This window comes from Symphalangus syndactylus, chromosome 5, assembly GCF_028878055.3.
Source record: "Symphalangus syndactylus isolate Jambi chromosome 5, NHGRI_mSymSyn1-v2.1_pri, whole genome shotgun sequence".
In the NCBI taxonomy this organism is placed as follows: Eukaryota; Metazoa; Chordata; class Mammalia; order Primates; family Hylobatidae; genus Symphalangus; species Symphalangus syndactylus.
In genome coordinates, this window is record NC_072427.2 from 24,366,930 (window position 1) to 24,390,725 (window position 23,796).

A 23,796-nucleotide genomic window follows, 5' to 3' on the forward strand; every position below is an offset into this window, starting at 1 on the left:
CATTAGAGAATTATAAATTAAAACAACAATGAATTATCACTACACACCTATCAGAATGGCCAAAGTCCAGAACACTGTCAACACCAAATACCGATGAGGGTGTGGAGCAATAGGAACTTGGATTCATTGCTAGTGGGAACGCAAAATGACACAGCCACTTTGGAAGACAGATTGGCAGTTCCTCACAAAACTAAACATACTCTTGCCATATAATCCAGAAATTGTGTTCTTTTGTATTGACCCAAAGAAGTTGAAATTTTATGTTCACACAGAACTTGCACACAAGTGTTTACAGCAGCTGTATTCATAATTTACAAAACTTGGAAGCAACCAAGAATAGGTGAATAGATTTAAAAAACACAAAACTGTGGCATATTCATACAATGAAATATTATTTAGTAACAAAAACAAATGAGCTATCAATCTATGAGAACTCATGAGGGAATCTTAAATATATATTGCTAAGTGAAAGAAGCCAAGCTGTAAATACTACATACTGTATGATTCCAACTATACGACATTCTGGAAAAGGCAAAGCTATGGAGTCTTTTAAAAGATCAATTGTTGTCAGAAGTTTGGGGAAAGGGAGAAATGAATCAGTGCAGCAGAGGGGAATTTTCAGACAGTGAAACTATTCTGCCGGAGACTATAATTGTGAATACATGTCCAACAAAAAGAGTAAACCCTAATGTAAACCATGAACTTTTGTTATTAATAATGTATCAATATTACTTCATCAATTGTAACAAATGTACCACACTAATACAAGACACTAATAATAGGTAAAGCTGGGGAAGGTTGTGAAGTTATATATGTGAACTATATGTACTTTCCACTCAACTTTTTTCTAAACCTAAAAACTATGCAAAATAATAAAGACTATGAATTAAAACCACCAGAAAAAATATTAGAGAACACTGTGTCTAAAGAAATAAAGGAAACGATGAGAATAATGTCTCACCAACTACATAATATCAACAAAGAAATGAAATGATTTTTAAAAACCAAATATAAATTCTGGAGTTGAAAAGTACAATAGCTGAAATGAAAAAATTACTATGGGTACTCAACATTGTATTCGAGTAAGCAGAAGAGAGAATTAGCAAACTTGAAGGTAGGTCAATTAAGATTAGCCAATCTAAGAGACAGAAAGAAAATGGAAAAAAAAAAAAAAACCAGAGCCTCAGAGATCTACGGGACATCATTAATTGTGCCAACATATGCATAATGGAGTTCTAGAAGGAGAGGAGAATAAGAAATGGGCAGAAAGAATATTTAAAAAAAAAGAATGGCCAAAAATTAACAAATTTAATTAAAAAAACATTTATTTAGACATGAAAGGAGCTCAACACACTCCAATAGGATACAATCTAAGTGATCCACACCTATGTACATCATAGTCAAACTGTCAAAAATCAAAGATGAAGGGATTTTTGAAAGCAGAGAGAAGCTACTCATCATGCATAAATTATTCTCAATATGATTAACAGCCAGTTTTTCATTAGCAATCAGAGGCTAGAAAGCAGTAAGATGATATATTTAAAGTGCTGAAAGAAAAAAAAAGTCTGGCAACCCCAAATTTTATATCCAGCAAAACTAATCTTTAAAAGTTTACAGAAATTAGGAAATTCCCAGATAAACAAAAGCTGATGTAACTGGTCATTAGCAAACCGTCTCTATAAGAAAAACTAGAGGAGGCTCTTCTGTACAAAATAAAAGGACACTACTAGGCAGTAACTTAAAAATTATAAGGGAATACTATGAAGCAATAAATAGCATCAGTAGAGGTAACTACGTAGGTAAATATAATATACTGCACAAATATATTTTTGGTTGTAACACTTCTTTCTCCCTGACTTAAGTGATAACTGCATAAATAAATAATAAATTTATGTTGATGGGCATAAAATATATTAAAATGTAATTTTATGGCAATAATAGCATAAAAGTGGGAAAGAATAGAGCTATATAGGAGCAAAGTTGTATATACTATTAAAATTCAGTTGGTGTTAATCTAAACTAGATTATTACAAGTTTAGACATTAATTATAATTCCCCAGGGCAACTACCAAAAAAAATTCAAAAGAATATATAGTGAAAAAAAAAAACAAGTGAACTAAAATGGGACACTAGAAAATCTCTACTCAACACAAAAGAAGGCAGTAATAAAAGAATAGAGGCACAACAAGAGCAACAACAAAGAGAAAAAACTCAGAAGAAATATAGAAAACAGAAAGATGGAAGATGTAAATCATACCTTATCAGTAATTAAATTACATGTAAATTAATTAAATACTTCACTAGCAGAAGAAAGGAAATGAGAAACATTATAATGGATACAAATGAAATAAAAAATAGAAAAACAATAGAGAAAATCAATAAAACCAAAATTGGCTTTTCAAAAAGACTGGGAAAACTGACTATCCTATAGCTAGACTGAGGAAGAATAAAAGAAAGAAGACTCAAAATACTAAAATCAGGAAAAAAAAGTGGACATTACTACATATCTTATAGAAACAAAAAGGATTATAAGAAAATACTATGAACAATTATATAACAAATTAGATCATTGAGAAGAAATTGACACATTTCCAGAAAGATAAAACTTCCAATACTGACTCAAGAATAAATAGAAAACGTTAATAAACCTATTACAGGCAAAGAGTTTGAATTAGTAGTATTAAAAATTCCCACAAAGTGCCATGACAGGGATATTGCTTAAACAAAAAAAGAAAAAGAAAAAAGAAAACCCCCATAAAGAAAAGACTAGATGTTTGTTCAGTGATTGCTAACAAAAGTTAAAGAAGAATTAACATCAATCTTTCTCAAACTCTTCCAAAAAATAGAAGAAAAAGAAACACTTCTCATTTTCTAAGGCCAGTATTACTCTAGACAAATATCACAACAAGAGAAAATTATAGACCAATACCCCTATGTATACCAATGCAAAAATCTTCTACAACAAAATACTTTCAAATTGAATCTAGCAACATATAAAAGGGCTTATCCAAATGGGATTTATCCCATTTTTATGGATTCAAAGACAATATTGTTAAGATGGTAAAACTCCACAAATTGATCTACAGATCTGATGCAATTTCTATCAGGATGCCAGCTGTCTTTTTTCCCCCAAAATTGACAAGCTTAATATAAAACTCATATGAAAATTCATGGGACCCAGAAGAGCCAAAACAATCTTAAAAGAACAAATTTGTAAAACTCATACTTCCATATTTCAAAACTTACTACAATAAAGGTACAATAAACAAAACTGTGCCACTGGCTTTAAAATAAATATATGGATCAGTGGAATAGAATTGAGAATACAAAAATATACCCTAACATTTATGGTAGATCAATTTTTGACAAAACTACCAAGACAATCCAGTGGAGAAAATTTCAATATTTGTAAATCACATATAAAGGACTAATATTTAGAATATATAAAGAACTCTTACAACCCAACAACAGAAAGACAAGCAACCCATTAAAAAGTAGACAAAGGATTTAAGTAAACATTTTTCATAAGAAGATACACAAATGGCCAACAAACACCTGAAATATGCTCAACATCACTAATCATTAGAAATAAGAAAGTCAAAAACAACCTTCAGATACCACTTCACACCTACCAGCATGACTATAATAAAAAAGATGGATAATAACAGATGTTGGCAAGAATGTGGAGAAATTGGAACCATAACACATTGCTGGTGGGAATGTAAAATGGTGCTGTCATTTTGAAAAATAGTTTGACATTATTTCAAATGTTAAACATACAGTTTAAATCATGTTGAGTACAAAAAGACAAACACAACAATTTCATTTACATGAAGTTTAAAAGGCAAAGCTATAGTGCAGAGATACATAGTTAGGTGGTAAAACTATAACAAACTTTTTTAAAAAAATGATTATCATTAAAGCCAAGATAATAATTACTTTAGAGGTTAAGAAGAGGCTTTTGGTTTGAAAGAAGCACATGAAGGGAACTAATGTAATGGTAATGCCATATTTTTTGGTGTGGGTGATTGTAAACTGGCTGTTAATTTTATCATAATTCAATAAGCTTGCACATTTACGTAGTGTGCACTTTTCTACTAAGTGCTGTATTTCATAATAAACACTCATTTTAATGTGCAAGTGAAAAATCTAAAAATAAAATGTACTATAAGCTACTTAATCATTCCGATACTGTTGACATTTTGATTGCTTCCAATTTTTTATTATTAACATAGCAATTAACGTTTTTGTGCAAAACTCTCCATATTTTTTATTATTAAGATAAATTTCCTTATGTGGGAATATAAAGGCAAAGGATTCAAATAATTGCAACTACAAATGCTCAAACATAGTTTTTCTTTCTTATGCTATATGTGGTTTATTTGAACCCAATGCCCAGTTTTCCAAGACCTTTCTGAATTCTGATTCTGTCCTATTACTATCACCTGTCCTTTCAAGGTGTTCCCAACTTCCTCTTAGCAGGCTCATCAATCCCTTACTGAAAGCCCAGGCTTGGAAAGTGGGCTTGCTTCTGCTCCTACATAGTTACCTGTATCAATGTTCAGGACAACGTTGAGAGCCCTTCTGATAAGGAAGGGACTCCTGTGCCTGAGATTTGTGGCCTGTGCCTTCCAGACAGCAATGCATTCTGAAAACTCTTATGATGCAATGCTACTGCCACTGTCAAATAACAACGTTCAAAAAGTTAAAAACATGACATGGCTAAATAGAGATTGAGCATATGTCAAGTATTTTATTCAACTCATTAATTAATAAGGGACCGGTAGGATGGTAAAACTGATTCAAAGAACAGTTCAAGGAATGAAGATTGATAGATGTATTAGTCTGTTTTCACACTGCTACAAAGAACTGCCCAAGACTGGGTAATTTATAAAGAAAGAGGTTTAATTTACTCACAGTTTCAGCATGGCTGGGGAGGCCTCAGGAAACTTACAATCATGGTGGAAGGCAAAGGGGAAACAAGGCACCTTCTTCACAAGACGGCCAGAAGGACAATGAATGCGAGAGAAACTACCAGACACTTATAATAACACCAGATCTCCTGAGAACTCACTTGTTACGAGAACAGCATGGAGGAAACCACGCCCATGATTCAACTACTTCCACCTGGTCTCTCCCTTGACTTGCAAGGATTACAGGGATTACAATTCAAAATGAGATTCAGGTGGGGATACAGCCAAACCAATTCAAAATGAGATTCAGGTGGGGATACAGCCAAACCATATCAATAGAGTTAGTTCAAAAATGCTGAAATGAATTTGCTAACAGATATAAAACTATATAGTGTCTCACAGGGTGATAAAATAATAACAGAATTAATCTTTTTACCAGGCAGAAATCTACAAATTAACATGTAATTTCACAGTGTGTGGGTTTTAATCAAGTGGAAATAATCAGTCAAATTCAGGTGTACTCTGCTACTAGTGAAATAATCCATAGGGAAAGGATTGTAAAACAATGCCCCCACATGACATTGAACATCAAAAGGACAAGCATTCATTCTTTGGCTTTATTTCCAAGTGTTGGATAACTTTTTCCAACACCACTTTTCTTTTCAGTGGTCTTGAAAAATCACTGGGTCTGTCTTTTGCTATTTTGAAAATCCTGAAAAACTGGGGTAGGTAGTAAAATTCAATGTAATTTTACTATTTAAAATTCAAGTCACTACATAGAACATGTATTATTTTTTTCTTCCCAAGGCCAATTCAATTCTTTCATTATCTGAAAGCTCACAAGAAGTCATTTGTTTTGCTTTCTGAAGCCACTGATGTTTACCAAGGTATAAGAAACTTCCTATTTTCAAGTGTTCATGGATAGAACATATGCCCAAGAGTCTCCTAAAATCTCGTTCAGATAATTGCTTTAGGTGCACATGTGCATTTTTGTTAAAAAGAGAACAAAGTTCTATGATCAGAGGGTTAAGAAACACTGCCAAGTGGGGCTCCTACAGTTAGTACCTCCATGGAGTTAGTCGCCACATTGCAGGGTGCCTTTACCTTTTCCTCACAAGTGTTCTATTGCCTTCTTCAGAATCACTGGGTATAAACTCTGCTTCTAGTCACATCCCTGCTATCCATTAGCCTGGAAGCATCTGCATCCTTCTTATGACAAAAGGTACCCATAGCACTCCATAGTACCAATACACACACACACACACACACACACACACACACTGCCAAAAAGGTAAAGGCACAAAAGGCTGCCAAATCCCTGGCTGTTATACTTTGCAAATAGAAAAACCAAAAAGCCCTGCTGTTATTGAAGTTCTGCTCATTTGTGAACATAATTCCTTTTGCTCTAAATTTTATTTGCAGTCTGTCTTTATTAAGAATTCAAACACACTCTAATGTATCATTTACATTACGTGAATATGTGTTTAGCATAAGGCTATTCCAAGGTACCAAGAGTAATTGATGCTAAAATTATATTTCCTGTGTAATCTGTAAAATAAAAGTTCACAACCCATATGAAGGCAGGAACAATCTGTCAGCTTGTTGCAGATGCAATAAGCCATGTTGTCATTTGGTCAGCCCAAAACAAATGAGTCGAGCAATGCCATTGTAGGCCATTTTCAACTCACAAATTTCATTCCAATTAAAGACTAGGGTTCCTGGTTGCAGAATGGATTGTGTCTATAATAAGCTTTATATTTAAATACACCCCAAGATACTATTTTTGCTAGGATTTTTTTCTTATTTGCATAAAAGGCCTGACAGGGAACAGAAAGATAGGGGATGGGAAAGATAAAGGGGACATAAAGGAAGATTCTAATCTCTTTCCAATAATGGACAAATAATATCTTAGAGAATGGCAATGTAATAATAGGCCCCATTTGCTGAACACTTAGTGTGTAGCAAATGTTATACTATAACCTTGGCAGACATTTGTTCATTCATTTATTTAATAGCTGTTGAGTGTCTACTATGTGTCAAGAACTGCCTTATGTGTCCTAGAACATAAAATATACAGTGTATAACCTCATAGTGTTTATATGCTAAAGAGAAGAGAGCCCATAAACACAGAAATAAATACAACTACTGCACACACACACACACACACACACACGTATATAATTTTTTTTTTTTTTGAGAGAGTCTCGCTCTGTCGCCCAGGCTGAAGTGCGGTGGCGCGATCTCCGCTCACTGCAAACTCCGCCCCCGCGTTCATGCCATTCTCCTGCCTCAGCCTCCCGAGTAGCTGGGACTACAGGCACCCAAACCATGCCCGGCTAATTTTTTTGTATTTTTAGTAGAGACGGGGTTTCACCCTGTTAGCCAGGATGGTCTCGATCTTCTGACCTCGTGATCCACTCACCTGGGCCTACCAAAGTGCTGGGATTACAGGCGTGAGCCACCACGCACGGCCACACGTGTATGTAATTTTAACTTGAAACATGCTTCACAGAGGTGACTGAATTGTGCTGGAGAAGGACTGATTTGGCCAGATGGTCAAAGCCTCTCTTGGAGGTCTCATGAGAATATCTGGAAAAGCTTTCTGGGTAGAGAAACAGCAAATGCCAGTGTTGAGACTGAATAGCGTTTGGCACGTTTGAAAGATCCAGAAAGAAGACCAGTGGTCGTGGGAGTAAGGAGAAAAATGAGGAGAGATTAAAAGGCCATTTGAAAGTTTAAGTAAAAGAACAATGTTCATTTTTCAAAGCTTACTCTGGTTGCTCTGTGAGGGCTACATGGTGAAGGAATGGAGTGGAAGCAAAGAGGCTGGTTAGGAGGTTGTTGGGTTGGTGTGGATGGAAGATGATGGTGGTTGTGACCGGGCTTATCAGCGAGCATGATGAGGATCGGCAGAATTCTGGTTATATCTTTTATTTTTGAGATGGAATGATTAGGATTTGATGATGAATTAAATATCGGGTCTGAGGTCAAGGGAGGAACCAGAGATAAATACTATGGCAAAATAGAAGAACCTCTGCCCTCCCTACTCCACTTCTCATAATGGAAAAATTGACACAAGATATTGGAAATTCACTGAGTGTGGTGACTCATGCCTGTAATCTCAGCTACTTGGGAGGCTGAGGTGGGAGGATCAATTGAGGCCATGAATTTGAGATCAGCCTGAGCAATATAGCGAGACCTTATCACTAAAAAGAAAAAAAAATAGGCATCAGAAATTCACCATAGCAGCCAAACAAATGTCCCACTCCAGTGCAATGCAAAACATGTCCAATTTAATGAAAATCAGTAATGAACTTTTCTATAAGAAAACCGTCTAGCCAATTGACAAATATTTTTGAATATATATATATATATATATATATATATATACACACACACATTATTAAGATTATTAAGGATGGTTAAAGGATTACCCTCAGATCCCAACAGTGGAATGTAAATAATCAAAATAATCAAAAGGAAATTTCAAATTTTATTTTTGGTAGCTTTCATAATATACCTTTTCTTCACTAACTCTATGTCTTAGAAAATATTGTAAGGAAATAACCAAATATGGAATTAGACTTACGTTCAAAAACATTAACTATAATGATAATGAAGGGAAATTAGAAATAATATAAATTCCAATGATAGAAAATGACTAAATATATTACGGTATAGCCATTTATGCTGTCATTAAAATCATATTTTAGAATCTTGTTTGTCACTATAAAGTCATCATGATGTAAATAAAATGGAGTTCAGAAGCATGATAAAAAATGCTACATGGATAATGGATAAACATGTATGAATGCAAATAACAGAAAGTAGAAAGCTAAAAGGTTAATAATGGTTTTCTCAGAGAGGTCAGATGATAGATTATTATTTCCAAAATCTCAACAATGAACATGTTATTACTTATATAATCAACAAAATTATACAATTTTTGCAAGCCCTAAGAAGTCCGTAGAACTTTCTGCGATCCAATGTGTGCCCCTTTGTGTCAAGATATGACAGTTGCAACCAGACCTGGAAATTTTTATGGACTCCCGAGGATAATTCTGCTTGTTGCCTGATTTTACCTCTCTGAACTTAGTGATGTTGGCAGGGTTCCTCTGGGAGTCGCTTAAAGTCATTTTGGGTTTGGATTTTTTTCTTATTTGCCTTACCTTATAGATTATCTTAGTTCAGGCTGCTATAACAAATTGCCATAGACTGGGTTGCTTAAACAACAAATGTTATTTCTTACAGTTCTAGAGGCTGAGGAGTCCAAGATCAAGGTGCTGGCAGATCTGATGTCTGGTGAGCATCCTCTTCCTGATTTGCAGATGATGCCATCTCATTGGATTCTCATATGGCGGAAAGAGGGCAAGAGAGAGAGCCCTCTTGGATCCCTTTTATAAGAGCACTAATCCCACTCTTGGGGGCTCTGCCCTCGTGACCTAATTATCTCCTAAAGCCCCACCTACAAATATCTTCACATTGGAAGTTAGGATTTCAACATATGAATTTGGGGAAACATAGATATTCCAGTCCTCAAAACATATTGCTTGGCCTTTCCCTTCACCTGGTCCTGGCTGCACAAAATTGTGCTGGAATTTCTTGACATTGGAGGCATGTTTTCTTCTGCTGGAAAAATACTTCCTCCTTGCGATGCTCCTTTCATGATTTAAGTGGTAATGTGTGAAAGGTGGAGTCAATTCGCTGTGTACAGATCCTTTCGCACACAGGCTTTTAGTGGCCTAGCTTCTCTGGCCCCCACTTTGCCAGATTTTCTCACATCCCAGCAGGAAAAAGGCAGAAGAGCCTTCTAGGTCACAGAGACTCAAGAACAGCGGAGCATCATTTCAGGGAGATCGAACACACTTTTTTTTTTTTTTTTTTTTTTTTTGAGACGGAGTCTCGCTCTGTTGCCCAGGCTGGAGTGCAGTGGCGCAATCTTGGCTCACTGCAAGCTCCACCTCCCGGGTTCATGCCGTTCTCCTGCCTCTCCAAGTAGCTGGGACTACAGGCGCCCGCCACCACGCCCAGCTAATTTTTTGTATTTTTAGTAGTGACGGGGTTTCACCGTGGTCTCGATCTCCTGACCTCGTGATCCGCCCGCCTCGGCCTCCCAAAGTGCTGGGATTACAAGCGTGAGCCACCACGCCCGGCCAACACACTTGTTTTTACCATTCTCTCTTGTGTTATCTCAGCAAACCAAGGCACCCTTTTCTCAAAATGTGGGAAATGAATGAAACCAAATATGCACTAACAAACTTCTGTGAGCTGGTCGTATTTAGCCAAGTACAAAAACACATGTACAGATGATTAACTGGTGCCCAAACTCAAAATGGAGACCAAATTTTCAACCCATTCTGGGTGCAAAGTCTGACTTAAAGATTCGTGCATATGAGATCAGCAAGTTTTTTCCAAAAATAATCATGTCCACAGATTCCTATCATCATTGTATTGATTCTCAAATTTTATTTAATTTTATTTTATTAAAGTCCTTAATGAAAAACTTTTCTTGCACAATCATTATATCTCTTGTGGCTCTTATGTGGCTTTGAAGGAAAAATAATACTATGAAAAGGTGGTTGCTGAAGGGTAATTTAATCAGCATTCTCATAAGTTATACAACTTTTCTGTCTCCTTTGCATAGAGGGAAAAGTCTTAGGGCAGAAAGAGTGTCTTCCATATTTTAATTTGATTTCCAGGTCTAATTATATTTTGCTTAAACTCAACACACTCGTGATTTTACAAGGACGACAATCTTGTGGGATGAAATAAAGCTTTGTAAAACTTTTACATTTACTTTTCTTTGCTGGAAATTGAATTCTCACTATAATCAAGGATACAGTCCACAAAGGGAACTTATTTAATTTCTATGTTAAATCAAAGACAATGTAAAGCTGATAAATTTACTACAGTCTCTTTGAAAAAAAAAAAAAAAAGTGTAGCCAGAAAAATTACCAGGTATTAGCAATAGAATTTTAAAAAGCCAGTTTCTATCAATTTTTCCAGGTATGCAAGCTCACACCTTCTCCCTCAAACCACCAATTATATCAAAAAAGGTTTTAAAATCCTGTCAAGATAGTTAGAACAACATGTTATCCAAGTAGATATTTTGAGTAGTTGTTGAAAGCGAAGCCAATAGTTAGCAGTAGAGAAGTTATGGGGAGTCTATTATAAACAATGAATATAGGGATTTATGAGCCAAAGAGCCTGGAGCTGAAGATATCAGGAACAGGTCAAAGTAAAAGCAGACCTGATTTATTGCAAGAACGAAAGGAGAGGGTCAGTGTCTGCTCTTATTGCATGGTACTGAGACAAGCCAGAACATTCAAACCTCAAGAAAAGGCAGAAAAGCAATGGTTCTATTTATTCCAGAATTATCTAAATGCAACTTTTTCAAGTTTCACTTCTTCCACAAAATTTTCTCTGGACAGTTTACCTACCTGCTATTACTCCTCTGATCCAATACAATATGCATTGTCTACAAATGACAAGCTATATTATGATTTATTATTTAATGTTTTATTTATGTACTTATATATGTCCCTCCTGGTTCTAAGGAGGATTTACAGGTACTTATTGGGCATTATCATTTAGTTTCTCATGTCTTCTCTTTGTGTACAATTCCCTATTGGTTATTCCTCCATCATATTGACGGTGCTTTCCAAACTCAGCCTGGCTGTAGCAGACCCAGTAAGAGGCTACTTTGGTCCTTGCTCTCAGAGCTCTGGTTTTGTTCTGGTTTCCACTCTTCCTCCATGAGACAGAAACACAGAGTCTCAACCTGCATCCCCAGGGGAGAGTCCTGGTGGGTCCACACCAATCACAGGGAGACACATGGAGAAGAGGGGAAAAGGCATCCTCCATTGGCTCAGGAGTGGGCATGAGACAAAGTGCTGACTGGTGAGGGGTGGACGAGTCTCTCAGGAGATTCTGGTAAAATTTTCCACATTCTTAAGAAGGACCCATGAGAAAAGAAGGCTTTTGCCTGCTTCGGGACACTGTCTAAACTAAATGACATTCCTTGGAGCTACTGACACCCTTTGAAACCATGAGGGAAAGCAGCCTTATGATGAAGCTGATGCTAAAGATGGCAGAGAGTTGAAGATTTCTGGGTCTGTGCAGACACAAAGGTGTCTTTCAGCCACCAAAAGCGCTGTGCCCTCTTTCTTTCTCCTCTGGACTTCCAGTATGAAATAATAAATTTCCTTAAGACAATTTGATCCTGGGTGATCCTTTGCAGCCATAGTTGTCCTAACTGATGGCCTAGCATAACTCTTGACACACAGTAGGTGCTCTATTACCATTAATTGATAAATTGGATCAATAGTTCAACATATTATTTGCTTTTATAATAGTTAAGATCGCTCTATCATAAAATAAGAAATTATCACAAAATAGTATATTTGATTAGCTATCATGGAAACTGGCATGTTTTAAATTTTTAATAAGAAAATACTACAGCAAAAATTCTGTGTAAAGATATAAATATGACATATTATGATTTTACATATTATCGTGACATAATATGGTTTTAGACTATAGTTACGAATATTAGTTACTAGCAAACTTCAACATATAAGAGCTGTTTCTAAAACAAAGAAATTTAAAATATAGATTATAGAATAGGTTATTATTTAATACAACAGTGCTATATTTCCATAACATTAAAATTTTTAAAACAATTTTACATATGAGTTTATTTGTAATACTTTATATACTGTTTCATTGTCTCATGCTTAAAGCAGTTCACTATAAAAATTAGGAACTTGACGTGTCATTTGTGAATGAATTAAAAAAAGCATGTTGTTGTTAGATTATTCCATGGTTTCAAATGTCTCAATTTAATTTTGCCTCTGTTTTACCTGCCTAAAATAGGTCATATATTTTCATGAATAGCTGGGAAGAATTATCCCAGGTTTGGACTATTTTTTAAGGGTTTTAGACAATTTTTTTCATTTTGCTTTCTAACATGAATCTAAGGAGACAAACCCTTTACTCCCTAATTAAAACTCACCGTTTCACAGCTGAAATTGAAGAGTAAATATGTACTTCAGTTTTGGTAACCACAGTTCTAGCACAATGACCCGAGCTCAGTTGAACCTGACTTCTTAAGCACTCTAACATTGGTTAGTTCCAGCACGTTGAATCTGCTGTTGAGAATTAATGTCACAGAGGGCAATGGAGCAGATGCAAGAAAACAGATTTGGTCTCAATTTTCTGTGACCAGAGTGCATTGTCTAAACCCTGAGCCACATGGCATCAGGAATCAACATTTTATTTTCTTGGTCTCGGTCATGTTCTGAAACATGAAAGGAAACTCCAGGAACTGTCCCGCTGAGATCATTCTGAGTCAAAGGAGTAAGGAGAGGTTAAGGGCCTCAGCAATCTCAGGGTCTCAGGTTACAGTTTAGAGCCAAATGCTGAGCAGAAAAGGGTGAATTAGCAGAGCAAAGCCTTTTTCTTGCTTTTACCAGATTGTGGCTTGGGAGTGGGATATAGGATGACTCCATTTTTGAAGTCACATTCACGGAAATAAGGATATAGGGAAGTAAAGATTAAACAGGATCCATTAAAACACTGATTTTTCTTTCTGAGAATGTGGACATTGAAATATTTAATTTGTCGAGGAGACGACATAAAGAAAACATTTGGATATCTAGAACTTGTACTTACTTAGTAGGCATATTGGTCTGCTCGGGCGTCCATAACAAAATACCACAGACCGGGTGGCTTAAACAACAGACGTGGCCGGGCGCGGTGGCTCAGGCTTGTAATCCCAGCACTTTGGAAGGCCGAGGCGGGCGTATCATGAGGTCAGGAGATCAAGACCACGGTGAAACCCCGTCTCTACTAAAAATACAAAAAATTAGCTGGGCGTGGTGGCGGGCGCCTGTAGTCCCAGCTACTCGGAGAGGCTGAGGCAGGAGAATGGCGTCAACCCGGGAGGCGGAGCTTGCAGTGAGCCGAGATCGCGCCACTGCACTCCAGCCTGACAGAGCGAGACTCCGCCTCAAAAAAAAAAAAAAAACAAACAAAAAAAAACAGACGTTTATTTTCTCACAGTTCTAGAGGGCGGGAGTTCACGATCAAGGCGCCAGCAGAGTTGGTTTCTTGCTAGGCCTTTCTTCCTGGCTTGTAGATGGCCACCTTCTCACTGTACTCTCACAGGACCTTTCCTCTTTGTATGCACAGGGAGAGAGAGAGAGAGAGAGAGAGAGATTGATTTGGTTTCTCATCCTCTTCTTATAAGGACATCAGTCTTATTGGATTGGTGCCCTACTCTTATGACCTATTTAATTTTAACCACCTCCTCAAAACATCCTGACTCCAAATACAGTCATATTGTGGGTTAGGGCTTCAAGATACGAATTTTTGAGCACGGGAGCAGGGGACAAAATTTAGTCCATATCAGTAAGTAAACATGAATTTTCTTGAATGTGAAGTGTGGTCGTTTGTTAGGGCTGCCATAACAAAATCCCAGACGGGCGGCTTAAATGACAGATTTATTTTCTCACACTTCTGGAGACTGGCAGTCCAGGCTTGAGGTGCTGACAGGGTTAGCTTCTTCGGAGGCCCCTCTTTGTGGCTTGCAGATGGTTTCCCTCTCACTGTGTCCTCATACGGTCACTTCTACGTCTCTGGGTCATATGTGTTCTAATCTCTTCTTCTTACAAGGACACCAGGCAGACTAGACCAAGGTCCACAGTAGCAGCCTCAGCTTACCTTCATTATCTTTTTAATGGCCTGTCTCTAAGTACTGTTACATTCTGAGATATTTGGGCTTAGGACTTCCACATATGAATTTTAGGGGGACATAATTCAACCCATAACACGAAGTGAGAGATGCTGAAATTAGAGGTGCTGTATTGTATTGAAGTAAAAACCATGCCGTGGTGGTATCAATTCATGATAAAATCTACTCAGTCAGCAGTACTCAAGACTTTAAGGACATGTCCATAAGAGTTGTCCAAATTTTACCAAATCTGTTGTTTTTCTTCCTTCATTATCTTGTGGGCTAAATAATCACAAAATCATATTATATTGGATAGTGGTTCTATTAGCATTCAGTGCTAACATGCTTATACATTTCCATTTTTTTTGGTATTTGATTCATGAGTGTTTGTTGTTGTTGTTGTTATTTTGAGCTGGAGTTGCTCTGTCGCCCAGGCTGGAGTGCAGTGGTGCGATCTCGGCTCACTCCAGTCTCCACCTTCCAGCTTCAAGCCATCCTCCCACCTCAGCCTCCCCAGTAGCTGAGATTACAAGCATGTGCCACCAAGCCTGGCTAATTTCTGCATTTTTTTTTTTTTTTGGTAGAGATGGGGATTCACCATGTTGGCCAGGCTGGTCTCGAACTCCTGGCCTAAAGTGATCCACCCACCTTAGCCTCTCAAAGTGTTGGGATTATAGGGGTGAGCCACTGTGTCCAGCCATGATTCATGAGTTTTTAAATGCCTAAGCACGTGGTACATTTTTCATTAACATTATGTTGTTGCTTCCAAGATTAATTGCACTGTGGAAACATAATGTGTCCTGTATGAAAAATAATTATTTTTAATTATTTTAAATGTGTTGAAGATTGCTTTATGTCTTAGACTTACCCAAATTTTATAACCGCTCCATGTGTATTTGAGAAAGAATGTATGCTTTGATCGTTAGGTGTTGGTTCCATATATAATTAAATCTAGCTTATTGTGTTTTCAAATTTTCCAATCTGTGTCATAGGCGTGTATGTATATGTAAGTGGGGGACTGTATGTCTGCTCAGCCTGAAATTACTGAGATGGGTAGTGAAATTTCCTAATATAACGGTGAATTTGTCACATTTTCCTTGTAATTAATTTAACATTTGTTATATATATGTGTGTGTGTGTATATATATGTGTATATATATATATATTTGAGACAAGGTCTTGCTCTGTCATCTAGACTGCAGTGCAGTGGCGCAATCTCAACTCACTGCAACCTCTGCCTCCAAGGCTCAAGTGATCCTCCTGCCTCAGCCTCCCAAGTAGCTGGGACCACAGGTGGGTACCACCACACTCAGCTGTGTTTTATATATTTTGATGCAAATTTAGGTGGTTATGTTTAGTATTATCTTTCTCTGATGAACTGAAACTTTTACCATTCTTGAGTAATTTCATACTCTTGGTGTTTTGTCTGAAAAACCACTTTGTTCGACACTAATATAAAGATATCAGCTTTTTGATTAGTATTTGCCTGCTGTACCTTTTTTCACCTTTTACTTTTGACATTGCTGTCACTGTCGTGTTCTTGTGTTTTTAGTTTCTCATAGTCAGCATGTAGGTAAAGTTGGTTTCCTTTTCATCTTCTAGCACACTTTCTGCCTTTTAACAGATGTGTTTAGGCCCTTCACCTTTTTGTGTTATCAATTATTTGGCTTTACTTATCTCAAATGATTTTGTGCTATTTTAATATTTTTTCTATCTATCTTTTTTCTGCTTTCTTTTAGATTAATTGCACACATATATTCTTACTCTATTATCTCTTGCTGACTATGAAAGATATGAACACTATTTTTATTCTTTTAGGAGTTCATGTGATTCTTCATTGTAGAAATCTCAAGTTATTTTGCTAAAGGAAAACTAAAGATGATTGAAAACAAACATTGAGCACTGAGTAGGAAAAAAAAAAAAAAAAAAGCTGTGCTGTCAAGCCAAGGACTAGATCCAACAAAGTCAAAGTTGACTTTCAGGAATGAGGTAGGGAGAGGAGAAATGTGGTAGGCCTTCTAAAACTGAAAGACTGTGGCCTGTCCCTGTTCCATATCAATAAGGAAAGCAAAGCTGCAGAGTGTTGCTGGTTGACTGACAATGTCTGAGTTTGTCACTACGTGATTTCTGGCCCAGTTGAAGGTGGTCCGTTGTGGGCATGTGGTATCAGTCTGAGGATTATGGAGTCAAGGTGCCTCTCCTTTGTACATTACAGGCCATGGACAGGATATGTTGGCCAGTCAGGGGAGCATCGGGTAGGTAAGTCAAGTGACCAGGTCAGGATCTATTGGTCTCTTTGATCTCTTCAATGAAATTCCAATTGGATGTTAAACCCTCTCGTTCTATCCTGCATGTCTTTGTGTATCATATCTCTTTCATTGTCTCTAATTTCTTGCCCTACAGTGGTGCCTCTGTGCAATGTCTTCATATCTGGTGTACAGCTTGCAGTAACTAGAGTCTTCAGAATACCTAGACCACCATACTGAGAAGTGTAAGAAGTGTTTTTAATCAAATTGGATATTAAATTTCATCAAGTATATTTTAATTGTCTACTGAAAGATATTTTCTCCCCTTTCACTTATTATAGTAACATTTATAGAGAAATTATAATATGCAAGGCACTATGCTAACTGGTTCATAGGTTTTATCCTATTTAATCTTCAAAATCATGCCAGGAGGGTACAAAAGGATGTTGAGCAGGACTTTTCATTTCCTCACAACTTCGGTGACGGCTAAAGCCAAGAGCAACAGGTGCACAATGGGGAAATAAGCATCTCTCGCTCCTGATATTAGCCGGAAGGTCCAAGATGGCAGGACCCAGGGAGACAGGCACTAGATGGACAAGCTGAACTCCCATCATTTCATAAAGCAGGTGTGCTTGAGAGCCCATGGACCAGATGGAAAACACAGAAGGCATCAAAACTATGGCACTCCTAAAAGGCCCTGCCTGGGGGCTTGCCTATAGCAAGGGAACCTCACTCAACAGGACGAAGATCATGGCTGTGCCCAGGGCAGGAGCTGGGAGAGAGGTCATGAGATGGCAGCCAGCGATTTAGTCTGAGTTACGATACCAAAAAATAACACTAACCAGGTGACTTATAAACAACAATCATTTATTTCTCAGTTCTGGAGGCTGGGAAGTCCATGATCAAGGCACTATCATATTTGGTGTCTGCAAAGGGCCTGCATCTTCCTAGATGGTGCCTTCTTGCTGTGTCCTCACAAGTGGAAAGGGCAAGGCCACTCACTAGGGCCTCTTTTGTAAGAGAACTAATCCCATTCATGAGGGCTCCTGCCTCATGACCCACTCACCTCTCAAAGGCCCCATTTCATACTGTGTCCAGAATTGGTGGGTTCTTGGTCTCGCTGACGTCGAGAATGAAGCCGCGGACCCTCACGGTGAGTGTTACAGTTCTTAAAGATGGTGTGTCCGCAGTTTGTTCCTTCAGATGTTCAGATGTGTCCAGAGTTTCTTCCTTCTGGTGGGTTCATGGTCTCGCTGACTGCAGGACTGAAGCTGCAGACCTTTGCAGTGAGTGTTACAGCTCTTAAAGGCGGCGTGTCTGGAGTTGTTTGTTCCTTCTGGTGGGTTTCTGGTCTCACTGGCTTCAGGAGTGAAGCTGCAGACCTTCCCAGTGAGTGTTACAGCTCATAAAGCCGGCGCAGACCCAAAGAGTGAGCAGCAGCAAGATTTATTGTGAAGAGCAAAAGAACAAAGCTTCCACTGCCTGAAAGGGAACCTAAGTAGGTTGCCACTGCTGGCTCAGGCAGCCTGCTTTTATTCCCTTATCTGACCCCACCCACATCCTGCTGATTGGCCCATTTTACAGAGAGCTGATTGGTCCATTTTGACAGCGTGCTGATTGGTGCGTTTACAAACCTTTAGCTAGACACAGAGCGCTTATTGGTGCATTTACAATCCTTTAGCTAGACACAAAAGTTCTCCAAGTCCCCACCAGATTAGCTAGACACAGAGCGCTGATTGGTGCATTTACAGACTTTAGCTAGACACAAAAGTTCTCCAAGTCCCCACCAGATTAGCTAGACACAGAGCGCTGATTGGTGCATTTGCAGACTTTAGCTAGACACAGAGTTCTGATTGGTGTGTTTACAATCCTTTAGCTAGACAGAAAAGTTCTCCAAGTCCCCACCCGACCCAGAAGCCCAGCTGGCTTCACCTCTCCATGGCACTCTCTGGGCGGCTTTGTGGCACGTAGCCTGGGCACTCCAGCAGCCCAGAGGGAGCTAGTCCCCGCATCAAGCCCAGCAGGTGCCGGCGGGCCACTCCCAGTGCAGGCCAGCTGAGCCCGCGCCCACCGGGAACCCACGTGAGCCCATGAGGGACATGCGCAGCTCCGGCTCCCGCGCACGCTTCTGCTTCCACACCTCTGCGCAAGCAGAGGGAGCCAGCTCCGGCCTCGGCCAGCCCCGGAGAGGGGCCCCCACAGCGCAGCGGCAGACTGAAGGGCTCCTTGAGTGTGGCCAGAGCTGACGCGGAGGCCGAGGAGGCACCCAGAGCAAGCGACGTTGTCACCTCTCAATACCACTATCATTTTAGAATTTCAACATATAAATTTGGGGAGACACATTCAGACCATACCAGCCAGGAACGTCGTGTCTCTCACCAGTCAGGGTACAATGGAACATGGTGGTGGTGGTAAAAGGCCAATGAAGAGTCCTTTGAGGAGCCTCATCAAAGGACCTGCATGTGGCCCCTGCCATGCCAGAGGGCATGGCCATCCAGAGAATGATAGCACCAGCCAATTAAAAAGGTACTTTTCCCTTTGCCTCCCTCCCCTCCCAATTTCCCCAGCCCTGGAAGAGCAAGAAATAGCAGAGCCAGTAGAAGAAAGAAGAAAGGAAAATAAGAAGAGGAGGAGGAAGAGGAGGAAGAGAAGAGCCAAGCACAGGAAAGGGGAAAGACTGACCATGCTTGCTTTCTGCACTGTGGCTTTCTTTATGGGGCCCAGGGGTCAGCATAAGCTGAGGGGAGATGGAGGGATGGAAGATGAGGAGACACATGTTTCACACTGGAGAATGTCATCTAGTTTCTATTTAAACCAGACTGGATTTTTACAAAACATTTTAGTGTGGACATTTTCAAATATATACAAAAGCAGAGAGAAGAGTACAATTACTCCCCAAGTGCCCATCATCCAACTTTGACTATTATCAATCTTTTACTGGTTGTGGTTTCTCTCCCCTTCTTCTTTTCTGGACTATTTCAAAATCAAACTTTAAATACTTCATCATTTCACTAAAACACACTTCATGTGCATCTCTAACAGCTACGGAGATATCTTTTTAATATACTCACAATGCCACTGTTATAATTAACAAAATACAAAGTAATTATAATTTACTTTTTGATACACTAAATAAAATGAAGCTGCTCTTATGGTTGAAAATCAATGAGAAGCTGGGGGAAGCTGCCCAAGATTCCATCCAATGATGGAAAAAGGCAACATGGCTAAACGGTGTGAAGATAGTAGTAGGGGAAAAATAAAGTTGTTTTCTAGATAGTGGCAAGTTCAACATATTCAACAAACCAGCCATTCATGTTTGAGAAAAATGTAAACTCTGCATTATTGATAATTGGTCTGGCACAAACCAAAAAGGGGATACCGGGCCTAAATATGTAGTTTTGAACTTCAGTAGATAGCAGTGCTCTCTAGTGATGAAATTTGCTTCTAGGTGTTTCTTTGCCAAAGACTTCCTTTTTCCACAATAATTCACACTCCCCGATAAAATATCATTTAAAATGGACAACTTGCTATAGATGTTATTGTTCAATTCTTGTTCAATGATATTGCTTAATCTTTTTAAAGACCTCAGTTTTTTCATCTGTAAAATGGAGATAAAACTAGTATCTATCAGATAGGGTTGTGTGAGATGAAATTTAAAAAGCAATGTGTGTAAGAATGTATGTAGTACTGTGCTTGGAGCATAATAAATGCTCAACTTATTCATTTATTTATTCAACAAATATTTAACTAATTGTTTTGATTTAGCAGGCATTCCCCCAAGGGCTAGGAATGTAGCATTGGACAGCAACAGACACATTCTGTCTTGAAGTGTACATCGCAATGGAGGTGAAAGAGGCTAGGTAACAAATCACCGAATTTATCACTTAATTACAATGGTAATAGATTTGATGAAGAAGTATATAGTGAGATTACAGTGGAACCTGAGCAAATCTGAAAGTCTGAGAAAGCTTTCTGGATGTGCTGACAGATGATCTTTTCCAGCTCATCTGGCAGTCTGTTAGAGATAATGCAATTTGCAGTATACATGCCTATAAATATAGAAAGAATCCAAGGCGTTTTTCTCCCTCCTGGACTGGTGAGTTGGTGGATGTCCCATGTGGTTGTGCAACTGTAAATTAAATAGCAGAATAAACCTGAGACTGTACCAATTTTATTCTGCTCTTTTTGAGCCAGGATATACTTATTCTCATAGAAATAGTACACCCTTATGTGCAATTGTTTATCCGCAGGATTCTGTGCCTTTGGGTTCTCTTTTTCATCATTTATTTAAAAATGTTCCACTCTTTTATTACTATGGAAAAGATATTCTTTTAAGTTATCCAAATCCCCTGTTATACACTGTCTTTTCCTGAGGCATAATTCAGTTATTTGTGTTAATATAATGTTCTCTGGTAATGGCTTTGATCCCAAATCTCATTTTTTTTTTTTTTTTTTGAGACAGAGTCTCGCTCTGTCGCCCGGGCTGGAGTGCAGTGGCGCAATCTCGGCTCACTGCAAGCTCCGCCTCCCGGGTTCACGCCATTCTCCTGCCTCAGCCTCCGAGTAGCTGGGACTACAGGCGCCCGCCACCGCGCCCGGCTAATTTTTTGTATTTTTTAGTAGAGACGGGGTTTCACCGTGGTCTCGATCTCCTGACCTCGTGATCCACCCCCCTCGGCCTCCCAAAGTGCTGGGATTACAAGCGTGAGCCACCGCGCCCGGCCAACCAAATCTCATTTTTTAATCAAATTTCATAACCAGAAGAAAATAGAGAAATAGATCAGCCTATTGTCATCATTCATTCTTTTATTCAATCTATATTGAACCTTCTACAAGGTGCCACACACTCTTCTAAAAGGTGGGGATACCGTGGGAGCCAGACAGAGGGAGTTCCTGCCTGCTTCAGCAATAACTGCAGGCAGGGAAGGCAGACAATCAAGTATAAAATGAGACTATTTTATTCTGATAAGTGCAGAGGGATGACAGAGTGAGTAACTGGAAATAATCTTAGATAGGATGGTCAGGAGAGATCTCTCCAGTGGGGTGACATATGGCTGAAAAATGAGACAAAGAGTCCCACAGTAAGCCCGGAAAAGAGCATTTCAGGTTCCCACTTGCCCCCTGTGCTCTGGCCCCAGCGAGTGTCTCAATGTTGCAGAAGTAAACCATGAGTTGTAGGATTAAAGCTGTTGATGCTGTTCTTGGGGTGTTGGGATACACCGTAGGCTTCACTGGAGTGTAGTATCCTTGTAGATGCCAGATGGGGCAGGGCCAAGGAGGAAGGTTCCCTTTAGGTTTCCTTTGATAGAACCTGTGTCTGAAAGGTAAGCTAGAAAGCTGATGGAAGAAAGGAAGGCAAGTGGCAATTGTTGGTTAGAACTTTATCCTGCCAACTCCCTCCTAGCTGGGCCATGCCCAGCCGATTCGTTCATCTGTTTAGGGGATAAAAAGTGTATGCAAGTCTCTGATTGCATGAAGATGCAATGAAATTCACCTTGTATTTACTGAATTATCTCTCAGGCTTTTCGCAAATAATCGACTGCTATCGTCAGTTTTCAATATGGTCTTTTTCTGTAGCTTTATAAGAGACAATAGCAGGACTTGCTGTCTTAAAAGACAATGAACCACAAAGTCTAAAATTGTGTAGCTTTTTCTTTATTTTCTGGCAGATATCTTTGCTTATCTGACTGCACTGCAACAAGAGCTTCACAAGTACATTCTGTAGTAACACATCTTTGAGCACTTACCCAAATTTGTTCCAGAGACAGCCAAGAGAACCACCCTCTCCACTCTCCAGGGGCACAGCAAAAATACAAAGCCTGCCTGTTTACATCACAGAGTTGCACAATTGCAAGTCTGTAACAGCAACGGGCGTTAACAAGGAGCGTCAGGCACCTCCCTTCCTTGAAGGAGCTCGCAGATGTAACTTTGTGACAAACAGGGCGTTTTCTCTCAGCCTGCTCCTCTCTTGTCAGCAACACAAAGGCTCCTTGGAAATGGAATTGTTTTTCTCAGTTCTCTGGTGCCATCTGGAGGTTTGATGTTAGATTCACAGCCAATAATTTAATTCTGCAAACAGGTCCAGGTGTGTGGCAAAGAGGCTTGAGTGGGTAACTCATAAATTAAGATCCTTAGTCTGCATCCTTAAAGGGAAAGTGAAGCACCAAGCTGAGAAAATGATTTAGGTACTTTTGACAACATGTTCTTCTTAATGTAAAATCAAACAGCAGTAGCTATCATTTGTTTAAAGGGGTGGAAAAGAAGGCGCTATGTAGATGGGTGGTCTACATTTTAAGGGCTCATTAGGCACTGTTCATTGCTTCACTTCACTTACATTGTGTAGACCTGAAGCTTAAATTGCATTAGCCCAAGTTCAAATGTTAGGAGGATAGCAGGAAAATGCTGTAGAGTTTTTAAATATTTTATTTATTTATTTATTTATTTATTTATTTATTTATTTATTTATTTATTTATTTAAGACAGAGTCTCTGTCGCCCAGGCTGTAGTGTGGTGGCACGATTTTGGCTCACTGCAACCTCTGCCTCCAGGGTTCAAGCAATTCTCCTGTCTCATCCTCCCAAGTAGCTGGGACTACAGGCACCCGCCACCACGCCCAGCTAATTTTGTAATTTTAGTAGAGACAGGGTTTCATCCTATTGGTCAGGCTGGTCTCAAACTTCTGAACTTGTGTCCAGAGTTTGTTCCTTCCAGTGGGTTCATGGTCTCACTGACTTCAGGAATGAAGTGTGACCTTCAGGGTGAGTGTTACAGCTCTTAGAGGTGATGCAGACCCAAAGAGCGAGCAGCAGCAAGATTTATTGTGGAGAGCGAAAGAACAAACCTGCCACAGCCTGGAAGGGGACCTGAGCGGGTTGCGCTGGGGCCTGGGGTGGCCAGCTTTTAT